Source organism: Entelurus aequoreus, linkage group LG03 (assembly GCF_033978785.1).
Source record: "Entelurus aequoreus isolate RoL-2023_Sb linkage group LG03, RoL_Eaeq_v1.1, whole genome shotgun sequence".
Lineage (NCBI taxonomy): Eukaryota > Metazoa > Chordata > Actinopteri > Syngnathiformes > Syngnathidae > Entelurus > Entelurus aequoreus.
The window spans coordinates 60,192,006-60,209,280 of NC_084733.1; the positions used below are offsets into that span (position 1 = coordinate 60,192,006).

Below are 17,275 nucleotides of genomic sequence, written 5' to 3' on the forward strand. Positions count from 1 at the left end.
GATATCCTTTACACACTGATGTCGCTTGTTGATGCAGTACAGCCTGAGGGATCGGAGGTCACGGGCTTAGCTGCTTACATGCAGTGATTTCTCCAGATTCTCTGAACCCTTTGATGATATTACGGACCGTAGATGGTGAAATCCCTAAATTCCTTGCAATAGCTGGTTGAGAAAGATTTTTCTTAAACTGTTCAACAATTTGCTCACGCATTTGTTGACAAAGTGGTGACCCTCGCCCCATCCTTGTTTGTGAATGATTGAGCATTTCATGGAATCTACTTGTATACCCAATCATGGCACCCACCTGTTCCCAATTTGCCTGTTCACCTGTGGGATGTTCCAAATAAGTGTTTGATGAGCATTCCTCAACTTTATCAGTATTTATTGGCACCTTTCCCAACTTCTTTGTCACGTGTTGCTGGCATCAAATTCTAAAGTTAATGATTATTTGCAAAAAAAATTTTTTTTATCAGTTTGAACATCAAATATGTTGTCTTTGTAGCATATTCAAGTGAAAATGATTTGCAAATCATTGTATTCCGTTTATATTTACATCTAACACAATTTCCCAACTCATATGGAAACGGGGTTTGTATATATTACATATTGTTATGAATGTGTCGGTTCCTACATTTTATACTGTATATACTTTGTGTGTATATAAAACATTGATGGAGGGTTTAGAACACAGGTGTCAAACTCAAGCCAGATGTGGCCCGTCACTTCATTTTATTTGGCCCTAGAAAGCCTGGAAATAATATGTATCAATAAGTACTGTAACTTTTCTTACTAAAAGTATTCTTTCTTTCTATTTTGGGAAAAGAAAAAATGTTTACTAATTTAACTTAAATTATGTTAACTTAAATATTGTCTAATTTTGCAAAAATATATTATCAAACATTCAAACCATTTTTTAAACATAAATAAATAATAATAATGATTTCAAAGCAAGTTATCCATCAAATTGTGCAATGTAAAAGTAGCAATAGATTTCATGGTAAAATTTTGAAATTTACTGTGGTTTTTACAACACTTTTCTCTAAATGAAAACAACTGTATTTTTTTACTGTAATAAACTGTGGTGCCGTTTTGGCATTTACAGTAATACACCAAAAAATCTAAAGTTGTTGATTTGCGGTAAAAAATAAATAAATAAAAAAAAAAACTGGCAGCTCAGGTGCAAAAATGTTACTGTAAAACTGCAGTTCCTTTTATTTACAGTAAAAAAACAAATGTAAATTTTACAGCAAAATTCTGGCAACTGAGCTGCCTTTTTTTTTTTTTTACCATAAAAACAGCAAGTACTGTGTTTCCATTTACAGTAATACACACTTTATTTTGAGGTGAAATTATTGCAACCCACAATATTTTTTTTACATTTAAATTTAAAAAAAAAAATCTAACAATAAAATGCATTAAAAATATATGTAAAAATAGTGGCTTCTGGGGCCAAACATAACTGCGATGTGGGCCTCAGTGAAAACGACTTTAACACCTTTGGTTTAGAAGCTGTTAAGAGGCTTTGAAGGCAACATAGGGGACTCCCATTAGCCGCATCCTGCAAGCTTTTTTTTTTTTTTTACCTTTACCTTACCTTTTACCTTTTTTTACTTCTTTTAAAAGAAGAGTGTTCTTGTCTCTCATAATGATTGTGAATGACAGGCAAAATTCCCCCCCAAAAAGTGCAGTTGCCCTTTAAAAGTGACAAACCTAGCATCTTTTTTGAAGTTACTAGAGATAGTACTTGTGTTTGGAGACGCTGCAGGCCACAACCGGCTGCTGCTGTTTTGCACGCACCAATAGTCCATCAGTGTTGGTGCTAGGAATTTTCAAAATGACCCCATCAAAGTCTTAAAAATGGGGTCCCACAGTAAATTTTTGGGGTCTCACTTTTTTGTAACCGTTTTGAAAACAGATGATTAATGTATGCATTATCCTGTTATACCTCACATTCCATATTGTTTTGGAAAAAGGTTGTCATAAACGTTCATTAAAAAAATAATACAAAAGAAAACAAATTTTTATGCATATGTAAATATATTCAGTTATAAAAATTCATTCAATTTCTTCTTTCCTTCATGGATATAAACTTTACCGCCGCCGGGTATTTTTTTCTATATTTTTATTGTAATATTTTCAGAATCTGTTTGTTGTATTTTTGGCCAAAGTAAGACAAAGAAAACAATCTGAAGTTGTCTTTAATTTTTAGTTTTAATGCCATGATTTTAATTGTCCTGCCTACGTGTGCACAGATTTTCCTCCAAGCGGCCCCTGAGCTAAAATGGTTTCGACACCCCTGAAGTCATGGCCGTAATTACCATTGAGGACACCAAGGTCATGTAGTCTGTATTTTTTAAGTAACAAAAATAAGACAATATGATGGGCGCAAAATGTACTTTGTGTAGGACATCGTGCGTGCTGTACTGTACCGCGCCGGTACAGCACCATGCGATCATCTTCTCACAATATACGATCTTTGGTCATGCACTGCCGGCTGCAACTCCAGCAATGTAACACGACATCCACTTTTACTATAAATAACAAATGTGATATCATTATAACATTAACATTAAAGTATACTGACGTAACTAATGTTGGTTTCATGTGAATGAAACTGATGTGAAACGCTGTCGGGAAAATATGATAGGTTCATAGAGATCAAGCCCGCTCGCCCTAAATTTAGCTGCGCGTAAAGAAGCACAGCACATGTCAAATGTGAATTAGGGAATGACGAGGTCCTTCATATAAAATGTTACCCCAGACCAGGGGTCGGCAACCCAAATTGTTGAAAGAGCCACATTGGACCAAAAATACAAAAACAAATCTGTCTGGAGCCGCAAAAAATTAAAAGCCATATTACATGTGTCATGAGATATACATTTAATTAAGAGGACTTAAAGGAAACTAAATGACCTCAAATATACCTACAAATGAGGCATAATGATGCAATATTAGTGTACATATCGCTAGCCTAAATAGCATGTTAGCATCGATTAGCTCGCAGTCATGCAGTGACTGTTAGGACTTGGCGTAAATGAGGACTCAGATGCAGAGGAGTGACAATTGACTCAGACCTTTATTTAAACAATTCCTTGTTATCTCTAGGACAGAGTGATCAAAGAAAGTGGCTACAAAATCTATCTAAGATATATTCAAGCACTTATAGGGTATTAGCATAGGACACAAGGCAATAAACAGAAAATCACTCCATAAGGAGGAACCGGCAATAGCCAAAAAGTAATATGAGTCGAATACACAAAAAAACCAACAATCTATAATGATCTACAAAAAGGAAATTATCTCATGCTAAAAGGTTGAGACGCTATAAACAGAAAGTATGTATAAAGTATTTGCGAGGCCTGAAAACTAAAAGCGCTCCAGAAGGAGGGGAAAAAAAAGAAGACAAGGCACTATGAAAATTGATACAAAAGACTTGACCAAAAACTTTAGCAAAAGAAAATCACTCTCTCAGAGGGAACAAAGGAATCAATAAACAAAGCGAGACAATACTTAACAAACTTGGTTGATGGCTGTGAACAAGGCTGTGGACAAGGCTGGAGGTACGTAGCGAGACGATATACTCTGGCAACAAGACAGGGGAAGACGAGGACTATATACACATGAGGGAGGGTGACACAGGTGGACACAATCAGGCAATCAGGAGAGACATCAGACCAGTGACACAGGAGGAAGGGCAAGTGGCCTGAAACGAGAGGAGGATTAGAACTTTCAAAATAAAACAGGAAATGTGCCAGACAACCCCAAAACAGGACTTCCCTCACCACGGTGTGACAGTACCCCCCCCTCTATGGCCGACTCCGGACGGCCCAGACTGTTCGGGGTGGTCTCTGTAGAAGTCCCTGATGAGAGTGGGGTCGACAATGTGGCGGGAAGGAACCCACTGTCTCTCTTCAGGTCCGTATCCTTCCCAATCCACCAGGAATTGTCTGCCCCGACCCCGGTTGCGCACTGCCAACAAGCGTTTAACTTTGTATACTGGTCCACCTTCAATTACTTCGGGTGGTGGAGGGGACGTGGTGGCTGGGACCATGGTGCTTTCTTTGGCTGGTTTGACCTGACTGACGTGGAAGGTGGGATGGACGCGGAGGGATCGAGGCAGACGAAGCCGAACCGCTGCAGGTCCAACGAGCTTGGTAATTGGGAATGGACCTACAAAGCGTGGTGCCAGTTTCCTTGATGTGACCTTGAGGTGTAAGTTCTTGGCTGAAAGCCAGACTCTCTGACCGGGTTCGTATGCAGGCGCAGGTCGTCTCTTGCGGTCTGCCGCTCTCTTCATCCGATCTTGTTGTCTAGTCAATACTTGACGGGCGGCGGCCCAAATGCGGCGACAACGTCGGACCATGGCATGGGCGGAGGGGACCGACACTTCTGACTCATTCTCTGGGAAGAGAGGGGGCTGGTACCCTAAGGCACAATGAAAGGGAGAGAGGCCGGTGGCTGATGTAGGCAGCGAATTGTGCGCATACTCTACCCAGACCAGGTGTTTGCTCCATGTGGAGGGGTTCTGGCAGACCAAGCACCGGAGGCCGGTTTCCAGCTGCTGGTTAAGTCGTTCGGTCTGGCCGTTGGCTTCTGGATGATATCCTGATGTCAGGCTGGCCTTGGCTCCAATGAGTCGGCAGAACTCCCCCCAGAACCGTGATACAAACTGTGGTCCCCGGTCTGAAACAATGTCTTTGGGAAATCCATGAACTCGGAATACATTAGTCATCATAGTCTCTGCCGTCTCTTTGGCGGATGGTAATTTAGGCATAGCAATGAATCTGACCATTTTGGAGAACCTGTCGACCACGGTGAGGACGGTGGTGTTACCTTGTGAGACCGGGAGGCCTGTAACGAAGTCCATCGAGATGTCTGACCACGGTCTGGAGGGAATGGGAAGCGGCTGGAGAAGTCCCATGCGAGACCTGGAAGACATTTTGTTCCTGGCACAGACCGAACAGGCCTCTACGTACTCCCGGACCTCAGTCTCCATGGCTGGCCACCAGAACCGCCGGGAGATCACAAACATTGTTCTTTTAACTCCCGGATGGCACGAAAGCAGCGAGGTGTGAGCCCAATGAATCACCCGGGGACGCAGCTCAGTGGGGACAAACAATCGATTAACAGGACATCCCCTAGGTGGCGGGGCCACACCGTTAGCTTGCTTTACCTCTGTTTCTATTGGCCAAGTTACCGCTCCTACCACGCAGTTCAGTGGAAGGATAGTCTCAGGTTGCTTGGCCTCAAGCTCGGGGTCGAATAATCGTGACAAGGCGTCTGGCTTGACGTTGCGGGACCCCGGCCTGTAGGAGAGCGAGAAGGAAAAGCGATTAAAAAAAAGCGCCCACTTGGCCTGGCGAGAGTTGAGTCTCTTAGCCTTCTTTATGTATTCCAGGTTCTTGTGATCTGTCCAGACGATGAACGGGTGTTCGGCCCCCTCGAGCCAATGCCTCCATTCCTCCAAGGCGAGCTTCACCGCCAGCAACTCACGATTGCCGACATCATAGTTCTTTTCAGCTTTGGACAGCCGCCGCGACAGAAAGGCGCATGGATGCATCTTGCCGTCCTGTTGAGAACGTTGAGACAGGACCGCTCCCACTCCTTCATTAGAAGCGTCCACCTCCACGACGAACTGGCGCTGCGGGTCCGGAATGGTGAGGATGGGCGCTGAGGTGAAGCGGAGTTTGAGTGTCTGGAAGGCCCTCTCTGCTTCCGGAGACCAGTGGAACCGCACCTGGGGAGAGGTAAGAGCATGGAGAGGAGCAGCTATTGCGCTGAAGCTTCTGACAAACCGCCTGTAAAAGTTAGCAAAACCCAAGAATTGCTGAACCTTCTTGCGGTTGTCAGGTGGAGGCCAATCGGCCACAGCGCTAACTTTAGCCGGATCCATCTGCACTCTTCCAGGAGCTACAATGAAGCCCAGGAAGGAGACAGTGTCGGCATGAAAAACACTCTTTTCAGCTTTAACATACAAGTCATTGTCCAAAAGTCTCTTTAAAACCTGGGTTACGTGGACTTGGTGAGTGTCACTGTCAGGAGAATAAATCAATATATCGTCCAGGTAGACGTACACAAAATGGTCCAGGAAGTCTCTTAGAACTTCATTGATCATAGCTTGGAACACGGCGGGGGCATTGGTGAGTCCGAAGGGCATGACCCTGTATTCATAGTGGCCGCTGGGTGTGTTGAATCCAGTCTTCCACTCGTCTCCCTCTTTAATTCGGACCAGATGGTAAGCGTTGCGTAGATCCAGTTTGGTGAATATTTTGGCCTGTTGGAGTTGGTCGAAGACAGAGGACATGAGGGGAAGAGGGTAACGGTTCTTAATAGTAATGTCATTGAGTGGGCTGTAATCAATGCAGGGTCTTAACGACCCGTCTTTCTTCTTCACAAAGAAGAACCCTGCTCCTGCTGGCGATGATGACGGGCGGATCAAGCCAGCTTTCAGTGATGCAGAGATGTATTCATTCATGGCTGCCCTTTCTGGACCAGAAACAGAGTATAGGCGCCCCTTGGGAATAGTGGCCCCGGGCAGTAAATCAATGGCACAGTCGCAGGAACGGTGGGGTGGAAGTGACAGAGCCTTAGTTTTGCTGAAAACTTGTCGTAGGTGGTGGTAACAGGAGGGAACAGAATTCAGGTCCGGAAATTCTGAGTCTGTGGCAGGATTGGCAGAAAAAAGATTAATTTCCTTGACATTTTTCTTTTGGGCAGTAGAAAAACTACATTTCTGGGTACATTCCCTTCCCCATACACTGATCTTCCCTGTTTTCCAGTCAACACGAGGGTTATGCTGGTACAGCCATGGATACCCCAAAATTAGCGAATGAGAGGGAGAAATAATCAGGTATGGACGAATTTGTTCCTGATGGCCGTCTATGTTCATTTGGAAAGGTTCACTGATATGTGTGATGGTGAAAAGCTCCTTACCATTTAGAGAACTGGCCCTAATAGGTTTAGCTAGTGGTTCTGACTTGAGTCCTAGTCTCCTAGCTAAACCCCAGTCCATCAGACTCTCATCTGCCCCAGAGTCTATTAGCGCCTCTAGCATTGTGGTCGTGTGATGAGTTATCGTGATCTTGGTAAGAATACGTGGCATCTGAGGAACAGCCGGAATGTGACTCACCGCCTGGGGTCCCTTGGTTGGACACGAACCGACAAGATGGCCACCCTCTCCACAGTAGAAACATCTTCCCTCCATCAGCCGCTTGCGTCGCTCCTCTGGGGTCAGTCGGGCTCTCCCCAGCTGCATGGGTTCCTCCTCCTGATTTGTGCGTAGGTGAGGAAGTAGCTCCGGAGGTGGGCGCCGAGTCGTCGACCAGCTAGGTGCGAAAGGACGGGTGGTTCTACCTGCAGCTTCCGATCCTCCTCCTCGCTGTCGTTTGAGCTGGGCTAGTCTGTTGTCCGTCCTGATAGCGAGCGCGATGAGGGCATCTAGGTTATCGGGTAGGTCCAGGGGAATGAGGAGGTCCTGTATGGAAGCTCCGAGCCCCTTAAGAAAAACATCATAGAGCGCCATGTCGTCCCACCCACTTTCAGCTGCCAGCGTGCGGAAGCGGATGGCGTAGTCGCACACGGAGCCGCTGCCCTGCTTTATGCTGCTTAGCTCTTGTGCCTTTTCTCTGCTGGAGGACACCGGGTCAAAAGTTCTTGTTAGAGCAGCTTGGAAGTCTTTAAATGAGTGGCAGAGTGACGAGTTCCGCCCCCATTCGGCAGAAGCCCACGCTTTGGCTCTATCCGTAAGATGGGAAATCATGAAAGCAATCTTGGAGCGGTCAGTGGGAAATGCATGGGGCATCAGTTCATAATGGATAGCACAGTCAATCAAAAAGGTCTTGCACAAACCGGGAGCGCCAGCGTATGGCGCCGGAGGAGCCAGCTTGCATCCGGCTCCGGGAGGAGGTGAAGGCAGGGTGGGAGCAGCGGGTGGCGTGGGGGGCTGGGACGCCGGAATCGGTCGAGCAAACTGCTCAAGTAGTCCTTGTAGCTGGGAGGACAGGTGACCCATGTTTGCTGCCATCGCCGTCTGAAACTCCTCCTGTCGGGCGAGCCGTGATTCCTGGGTGTGCAGGATTTCCGTCAGTTGTTTAGCCTCTGCTGAGTCCATACTGGCCAGAGTATACTGTTAGGACTTGGCGTAAATGAGGACTCAGATGCAGAGGAGTGACAATTGACTCAGACCTTTATTTAAACAATTCCTTGTTATCTCTAGGACAGAGTGATCAAAGAAAGTGGCTACAAAATCTATCTAAGATATATTCAAGCACTTATAGGGTATTAGCATAGAACACAAGGCAATAAACAGAAAATCACTCCATAAGGAGGAACCGGCAATAGCCAAAAAGTAATATGAGTCGAATACACAAAAAAACCAACAATCTATAATGATCTACAAAAAGGAAATTATCTCATGCTAAAAGGTTGAGACGCTATAAACAGAAAGTATGTATAAAGTATTTGCGAGGCCTGAAAACTAAAAGCGCTCCAGAAGGAGGGGAAAAAAAAGAAGACAAGGCACTATGAAAATTGATACAAAAGACTTGACCAAAAACTTTAGCAAAAGAAAATCACTCTCTCAGAGGGAACAAAGGAATCAATAAACAAAGCGAGACAATACTTAACAAACTTGGTTGATGGCTGTGAACAAGGCTGTGGACAAGGCTGGAGGTACGTAGCGAGACGATATACTCTGGCAACAAGACAGGGGAAGACGAGGACTATATACACATGAGGGAGGGTGACACAGGTGGACACAATCAGGCAATCAGGAGAGACATCAGACCAGTGACACAGGAGGAAGGGCAAGTGGCCTGAAACGAGAGGAGGATTAGAACTTTCAAAATAAAACAGGAAATGTGCCAGACAACCCCAAAACAGGACTTCCCTCACCACGGTGTGACAGTGACCAAATATGTCTGATTAGCACTCCACACAAGTCAATAACACCAACAAAACTCACCTTTGTGCACTCATGCACAACGTTAAAAGTGTGGTGGACAAAATGAGACAGAAAAAGAAGTGGCATAAAACACGTCCTGGAAAGTCGGAGAAAGTTATACATGTAAACAAACTATACGGTGAGTTCAAGGACCGCCAAAATTAGTAGGACAAAACGGCGCTCGCCAAATACTCGAATCAGTGAAGCATGTTTAATATAAACAGTGTGATTTATAACATTTAGGGAGGTTTGTGTCATGTTTGTCCTCCTACAGAAACCATACTAAAACAAAAAATTGATTTTTTTCCCCTCATCTTTTTCCATTCTTCATACATTTTTGAAAAATCTCCAGAGAGCCACTAGGGCGGCGCTAAAGAGCCGCATGCGGCTCTAGAGCCGCGGGTTGCCGACCCCTGCCCCAGACGTTCTCCTGGCCACGTCATGCTGTGTCAGTGATAATACTATGAAGTCATATTTCCCTCTCAATCGTCACTTTCGTGGCACGTGTCATTAATACCAAGTTGCTAACCAGAAAGTGGTGGGTTCGGATCCGGGTCATTATTGAACTGTGGAATGGTGTTAAATTTATGTTTTATTGATGTTAAAATTGTTCAATACGCAAACCTTCAGCATATTAATAAAAAAGTGGACTTGTACAAAATCATGCTGATTGTCAAATATGTTAGATAATATAACACGTGATAGTTCTACCTCAACTGAAAGCTTTTGTTATTCTGGAAATTCATTGTGTTGCTCAAGGTAGTATTTGTTATATGGTGCTGGAATGGGGCAGCTCGGTGACACAGGGGTTAGTGCACGTGCCTCACAATACGAAGGTCCTTAATTCGATCCCGGGCTCTGGGTTTTTCTGTGTGGAGTTTGCATGTTCTCCCCGTGATTGTGTGGGTTCCCTCAGGGTACTCCGGCTTCCTTGCACCTCCCAAGACATGCATTTGGGGGTGGGTTGATTGGCAACACTAAATGGTCCCGAGAGTGTGAATGTGAGTGTGAATGTTGTCTGTCTATGTGTGTTGGACCTGCGATGAGGTGGCGACTTGTCCAGGGTGTACTCCACCTACCGCCCCCGAATGCAGCTTGGATAGGCTCTAGCACCCCCCGTGACCCTGAAAGAGACAAGCGGTAGAAAATGGATGGATGGATGGTGCTAGAATACACATGATTTCAGCCTTTCAAAGCTCCTCTTGAACCACCAATTTTTGACCTCTGTATTTGTCAAATCCTAGTTAAGGCCCTGTTCACCAATTTAAAATTAAAACTCATTGACTGTATTTAGTGCCACTGTGTTGGGTTTCAACAATTCATCCATCTATTTTCTAAACCACTTAGCCTATATGGTCATGGGTAAACTATAGTCTATCCCAGCTGACTTCAAGTATGTGAGAGACGAGGTACACCCTAGACTAGGGAAGTACGGTATACAGGTACAAAGAAAGTACTGGAGTATTAATGAATTATAAAGGGTACTACGCTGCCTTTGAAAAATACCGGTACTTTTTTTCATGCCGTGACAGCGTGTCGCGGTGACAATGCTGTAATATGAGCCGGGGCTCATGCCAAAACTTGCAAAGAGCACTTACAACTGAAACAGCGTGAAGACAGAGGAGGGAGAATGAAAATATTTTAGCTTTAAAACTAACAATAAAGGTGAAGTGCCGCCCTGCAAGTGGTGCTTTAAAACATAGCTAGCTAGCGACTAACATCTCTTGGCATTGTTTTAGCTACTTCTAAATCACTAATCCTCGCCGACAAATAAACTACAGTTCTTACAAGTATAATCCTTGCAGGACGAGAAATAGCTTCACTTCACAATGCTTCACTACACATTAGTAGGAGGATACAATAGCTAACTGCTAACAGCAAGCTAGCGCTAATGAATGTAATCAAAATGGTGAACCTATGCAAACATCCACTGTAACAAGTACAAGAGCCGTATATTGTCGAGACTACAATGATTACCTTGATATTTTGTATTAGCACAAAATATTTTGTCTTTTTTATGGCTTATAAACTTGGGAAATGCGTCCCTACACATGAGGACTTTAAATATGACCAATGTATGATCCTGTAACTACTTGGTATTGGATTTTTATAGTGTCACCTAAAACGTACAGTATGTTAAGTATCCAAACAACAAAAGAATAAATGCTCATTACATTTTAACAGAAGTGTGGATAGAATATGTTAAAACAAAAAGTAACCATATATTACCGGTACATAATTCTATTCATTTTCTTTCAATCAATGAATCAAACAAAACATTTTTGTATAGCCCTTAATCACAAGTGACTCAAAGATATTTACAAACCACAACATCCTCAGATCTGAACCAACATCCAGACAAGAAAAAATCAACCCAATGGGAAAAATTAGATACCTTGGAAGGGGCCACAAATGTGTTAATTTATCTGCTGTGTAACAATTTTTTAGAGGACTTTAGAGCTAAAGGGAAGGTGCGACACCGGCCAGAACTACTGGCCGGTGTTGCACCTCCTGACCTCCTGCTAAACTGCAGGAGGTCAAAATAGAGGGTAGAGAATTTAAGCAGAGGATGAATAACCGCTGTTTTGAATGCTAGGGGAACAGCATGATGGCACAGGGGTTAGTACGTGTGCCTCACAATACGAAGGTCTTGGGTTCGATCCTGGGTTCGGTATCTTTCTGTGTGGAGTTTGCATGATCTCCCTGTGACTGCGTGGGTTCCCTCCAGGTACTCAAGGACATGCACCTGGGGATAGGTTGATTGGCAACACTAAATTGGTCCTAGTGAATGGATGCGAGTGTGAATGTTGTCTATTTGTGTTGGCCCTGCGATGATGTGGCGACTTGTCCAGGGTGTACCCCGCCTTCCGCCCGTGTGAAGCTGGGATAGGTTCCAGCGCCCCCCGCGACCCTGTAAGGGACAAGCGGTAGAAAATGGATGGATGGATGGGAACAGTACCAGAGGAAAGTGAGAAGTTAATAATATTTAGTACTGATGGTCCTCATATTACAACCAGCTCAAGTAAACATGTTTGTTTTGTCCCATTAACGAGTTGCAAGAGTTCCTCTAATGTTATTTCTTTAAAATTAGAGCAATTATTTTGATGAGCATTTGCCATACACGTACATTCATATCTGCATTTATAGAACCCAGTTGGAGCTGGGCCGTGTTATCTTTATTATCCTTTATAATGAGTTACATTTTCTAAGTAAAGAATTGCATAAAGTCATCAGCCGAGTGGGTGGAGCTACTGAGAGTAGTCCCTTGTTGGGTTAGCGATGCTACTGTGTTAAACAAATATTTAGGTGTTTTTATTGAGGCGGATGGCATTAGTGTAATATTTAGTATTAGCTAAGGTAGGAACGTGTTTATAAGTTAATAAACTATTTTCTACCGCTTGTCCCTCATAATTTGGACAAAATAATACAATTGGAAATGACACAATTTCAATTCATACACCAGCAGCCAAATTAGGAGCCTTTGTAACCAGTTTGCTTACTTACTGAGAAAAGTTTTCTATTATGTTCACTACGTTGTTTAATGCCAAAATTGTATTTGATTGCAACAACATATGTTTAATCTATCAAAATATTGTCTGTTAAAATATAGTCAATAATGACATTTTTGTGGTTGTCTTTATTTTGAAAAGTATCAAAGTATCGAAATACATTTTGATACCAGTACCAAAATATTGATATCGCCAACCAATCAGTCAACAATTCATACGAACCTTTTTTGAGTTGTCTTATCTGCAATGGTTTCTGATTGTGAGTCCCTCAAGCTCTCCATTGCGTCCATTCAACAATTCAACTGAATTTGATATTTAGTCCAAGTCAGAGTGAATGAGAGTTCGCGGCTACACAATTCTTACAGTCGCCCTGGAATTATGTCTAATTTAGCTATGTAACACGACACCGAGAGGGACAAGCGGTAAAACATTGATGGATGGACACAGTCTTCTGTACAGTATGTGCTCATCCCCCTCTTTTCATCTTTTTTCGATCCACTTTACTTTGTGCCTCGTTCTCCCTGAGCTGAGCTGCTGTGTTGCTGTTCCTAGGATAACAGTAACACCAGTATATCAACGGCAAAAGAGTATCCGGTTTCAGAAACCCATCCATCCATCCATTTTTTACCGCTTGTCCCATTCGGGGTCGCTGGTAATGCTACCATCGGAATAATTTCAATAGTTCAAAACTCACGGTAATGAAAAAACTTTAAACCATTTTTCTACCAGCTGAACACCAGTAAATCATAGAGGTAGTTATAATATGACTACTATACATAATCTTTGTTATGTTAATACCATAACATGAACGTTCTCCTGCCGCCTCACATCCTTTTTCAAAAGAGACGTTCAGTTAATATCTGTAACATTAGACCTTCAGTAGGGGATTAGGCAGTCCGTCCCAGCACTGAATAACACAGGAGGGATTAGCATTTTTCACCCGTCACCGAATCATTTTGACGGATTAGCAATCTTTACTGTCACTCTGGAAAATTCAGTCTAGTTCCCAAACAAATTTAAGACATTTGCGGAGTCAAGGTGACACTGTTTACAAAGTATTTTTCCATTAACAATATAATGTTGTAAAAACCAATGTAAATTTAACACAAACATTTTGGTAACTAAGCTCCCAGCATTTTTCGTAAAACCTCCACAAAAACAGTTTTTACATGTACCGAAAAATGTTGTAAAAAATTAAAAACACTATTTTACAGTAACATTTTGTAAATGTTAAGTTTTTACTGTAAAACCGACAGTCTACTTAAAACAAGAGGCAAATTCATACATTATTCCCTGTTACAATCGGCCCTCTAATGGCAGCCATAACTGCAATGTGGCCCTCAATGTAAACGAGTTTGTCATCCCTGCCCTACACCCTTTACATTATACGTCACATTCACCCATTCACAAGCACGTTCACACACACTGATGGCGGAAGCTCCCATGCAAGGTGCATCAGACACATCAGGAGCATGTTGGATAAAGTGTCTTGACCGAGGACACAGCACCCGTGACGGCTGAAGCTGGATAAGAACCAGGAAGCCTCAAGTTGCTGGCATTGCCACACTACCATCTGAGCCACGCCATTTACTGCATGGCCATAACGTAATGCTAAACAAGTAACAGTCTGTTTATGTTTATAGATCAGCCAAATGTAACTCATCAGTTTAATTTTGTGTCATCTTAAATAAATTGCTCACTATGTGGGCTCTGTACCGAGGATGTCGTTGTGGCTTGTACAGCCCTTTGAGACACTTGTGATTTAGGGCTATATAAATAAACATTGATTGATTGATTGATTGATTGACTATTGTGACTTCACAACTACAATATAGTTATAACTTCAAATACAGCGGTGTCATAAATACAAATTGTGGACATGTTAAAGTAATTATTCGGCTGTGTTGAGGTGGGGTTGTATAAGGTCAATATATGTAACAATTACTGGCATAAATGAACTACAGACGGTTAGTATTACCATTCGAAATTAAATTATCGTTTTTCGATAAACTCATGCTCATGCTCATACTCATGAATAATGCTCATTTTCTTGGAGAAGAAAGCTAGCGCGCTGATCGCAAGTTAGCAGCTGGCACTACTAATCGCTATTTTAAAGTTTTAAGTTTAAATACTAACATGAATATGATATGTCTTTCTCCATTACAAACATCATACCCAAGTCTTAATTTGAATCAACACATTACTAAGCTATTCAATCATGCCCATTGAACATACAGGCTGTGCTCTCTTAAATGTGAAGATATATATTGTGTGTCTATTTATTTATTTTACATAGTTTGTTTAAAAGATTTCTGTAAGTCATTCTTGAGCACATTCAACAATGGCGTGACAATAATGACAACCGTGATCATTTTGGTCACAGTGACCGTGACATTTTCGTATCGTTGCATCCCTAAGAAGGTCCTTGTCATTAGTAATAGACAACGCTTCCATTTTGCAGCAGCATATCAGAGAGGGACAGAGCCAGAGAGATGTGGTGAAGAACACAAGGACAACACTGCAATAAGTGAGATTATTTTGGGTATATGTTTTTTGTTGCTTCCTAGTGCTCAGTTGTGTATCTCGTTTAGTGCCGAGTCAGTGTTGTCTCCTGTAGGTAATAAACTGGCAAGGCACATCTACTTATACAACCCCACCTCATATTAATCATGTTCATATTCTTAGACAAAATGTGAATCATGTAGGAAACCCTGTATCTATGAATGTAAATATTTGTGTTTAATGACTCTGACCAATTGATTTACATACCAAAGAAGATATGTTGTGCACAGAGGGAACATCATCCCAACACAGGCCTATCTCAGCTGCTTGTTAGCGTCTATGCAGTTGTGCTGGACGTTTCACTGCAGAGCCCACAAGGATGGACTCTACTAACTTTGAAAGCTAACTGTTGTCAAACTTACCACTAAATTCAGAGAGTAATGGTCAAAAGATGGACCATTACTAAAAGACTCTTATTCCAAATATACATTTAGCAGTGTTTCTCAAATATGGGCTCGCAGTGATGTATCATAGGGGTCGTGAGCAGCAAGGGAGATTTTTGTTTATGTGTCTACACTCCAGTATTTATATTAGAACGATACACAAGCCTGCATCTAGGTGGCACCAGTCCTTAATATAATCAACAGGCACCCTGTTTTAGTAAGTAGTAACCATGTGGCCTGGAGGCTAATAAGCTCATCACCACAATCGCCAAGGTCACAAAGGTCATAAACATCATAGAAAGTGTGGGACAGAGAGTTACGAACAACATTGGAAGTTAAACCACGTTAAGCAGGGTCATACTGTAATCAAAATCCTAATCACTAAGTAAATTGAAGAGCTCAGGTTTAAGAATTATAAATAAGGTCAGAAAAATCTGAATTGCACAAAATGTGGGGGACAAAAAATAAGAAAAAGTATTAGGAGTAGAAAAAGGGTGATTAGTATCTGATAAATAAGAGGAACAAGACACACTAGAAGAGGGAGAACTAAAGAAAAGAGAAGATACTTGTACGGACCTTATTGGCTAATTATTGGAATTGTAGTAGGCAGGCTGACAGCATGCCGTGTGCTTCGTGCTGGGTCCATTTCTTGATTGGATCCTACTGTCACAGCTGGGGAGGCAAGGTGAGGTGGACCCAATTGCAGGGAAGCACGGAGAAAGTGCTGCTCAAAAGGTTTATTCCAACAACTCTCAAAAGACGTATGACGATCCGTCAAAGACGAGACAGCAAACAGAAAACTAAATAGACAGAGTAATTAGAAAATGCAGTACATCTGAGCTAGACACAAGAGGAAGAAGAGAGTGGACTGGGCAAGACCCAGGTGCAACCAATGACACAAATGAGCACATCGAGAACAAAAACACAGGAAACAGGTCATGACACCTTCAACCTAGAATGGACAGGCTCGTTTGTGTTCTTCCGTCTGGAAATAGCAAACCAGGGTAACCGAGGGTCCTAAAATAAAGACAACCCACTATTCGAGAAGGACTGAGTTAAACCATGATTAAGGCCTAAGGACTTGTTTGTCCCCTATTGACTCCCTTTATAATGGCCATTTTTTATATACTGTAAACATGTTATTTTATAAACTTTTTCCATGAAAACCAAATTAATCTAAGCATTTCCCTATTAGAGGTGTAATTTAAACCCCTCAACCACTAGAGACACCAGAGTACCATATGTTCATGTTAGATGGATAGTTGCTTTGAAAGTCAAAGACCTGCCAACAACTTGTATGCAATAAAAAAAACATGTTAGAGTTGGTAGTGAAATTGTGTGAATGTGGTTACATATAATATATTGCATGTGCACGTGCATGTGCATGCACGCATGCGTGTGTACGCTGATAAATTTGAGCCACATACAAACGTGTGGCTTTTGCAGGACGTCGTATGTACAAGACTGCAAGTTTTTGCAATTATTTATGTAAAACAAACGTTGCAAACATATGCAAACATGTAAATATAAACATATTTTGTGCATGCGGGTCTGAAACTACTTCAAATCAACCAAGTCCAGACAGCCTGTTTGATCTAAGGATCAAAGATGCTCAGTAATGTGACACAGGAGGAAATAGTTACAATCGTGAAAAAATGTAAATCTAAGACTTCAACTGATTGTAATGGAATTGATATGGAAACGATAAAAAAGGTTATAGAAGAGATCTCAGGACCATTAATGTATATTAGTAACCTATCATTTCAAACAGGTACATTCCCAAACAAAATGAAAATAGCTAAAGTTGCACCAATTTATAAGACTGGAGATAAACATCAATTTACAAATTATAGACCTGTTTCTTTACTTCCACAATTTTC

At 42.2% G+C, this 17,275-nt stretch overlaps 1 protein-coding gene across 4 annotated transcripts in view; it reads right to left on the minus strand.

Annotated features, from left to right (window-relative positions):
* lingo2b (leucine rich repeat and Ig domain containing 2b) overlaps window positions 1-17,275 on the minus strand; it is a 150,554-nt gene that overhangs the window by 69,345 nt on the left and 63,934 nt on the right. Inside the window, exons 1-2 of one of the 4 annotated variants that reach the window (XM_062042327.1) lie at window positions 15,972-16,240; window positions 9,979-10,065 (exon numbers count right to left, since the gene is read on the minus strand). The exons of 1 other annotated variant lie outside the window; for it this stretch is intronic. The gene's annotated coding sequence lies outside the window, so the exon portion shown is untranslated. Of the gene's footprint in view, window positions 1-9,978; window positions 10,066-15,971; window positions 16,241-17,275 lie in introns of those variants that run through there. 2 more of the 4 variants (XM_062042328.1, XM_062042325.1) reach the window with 2 other exon arrangements.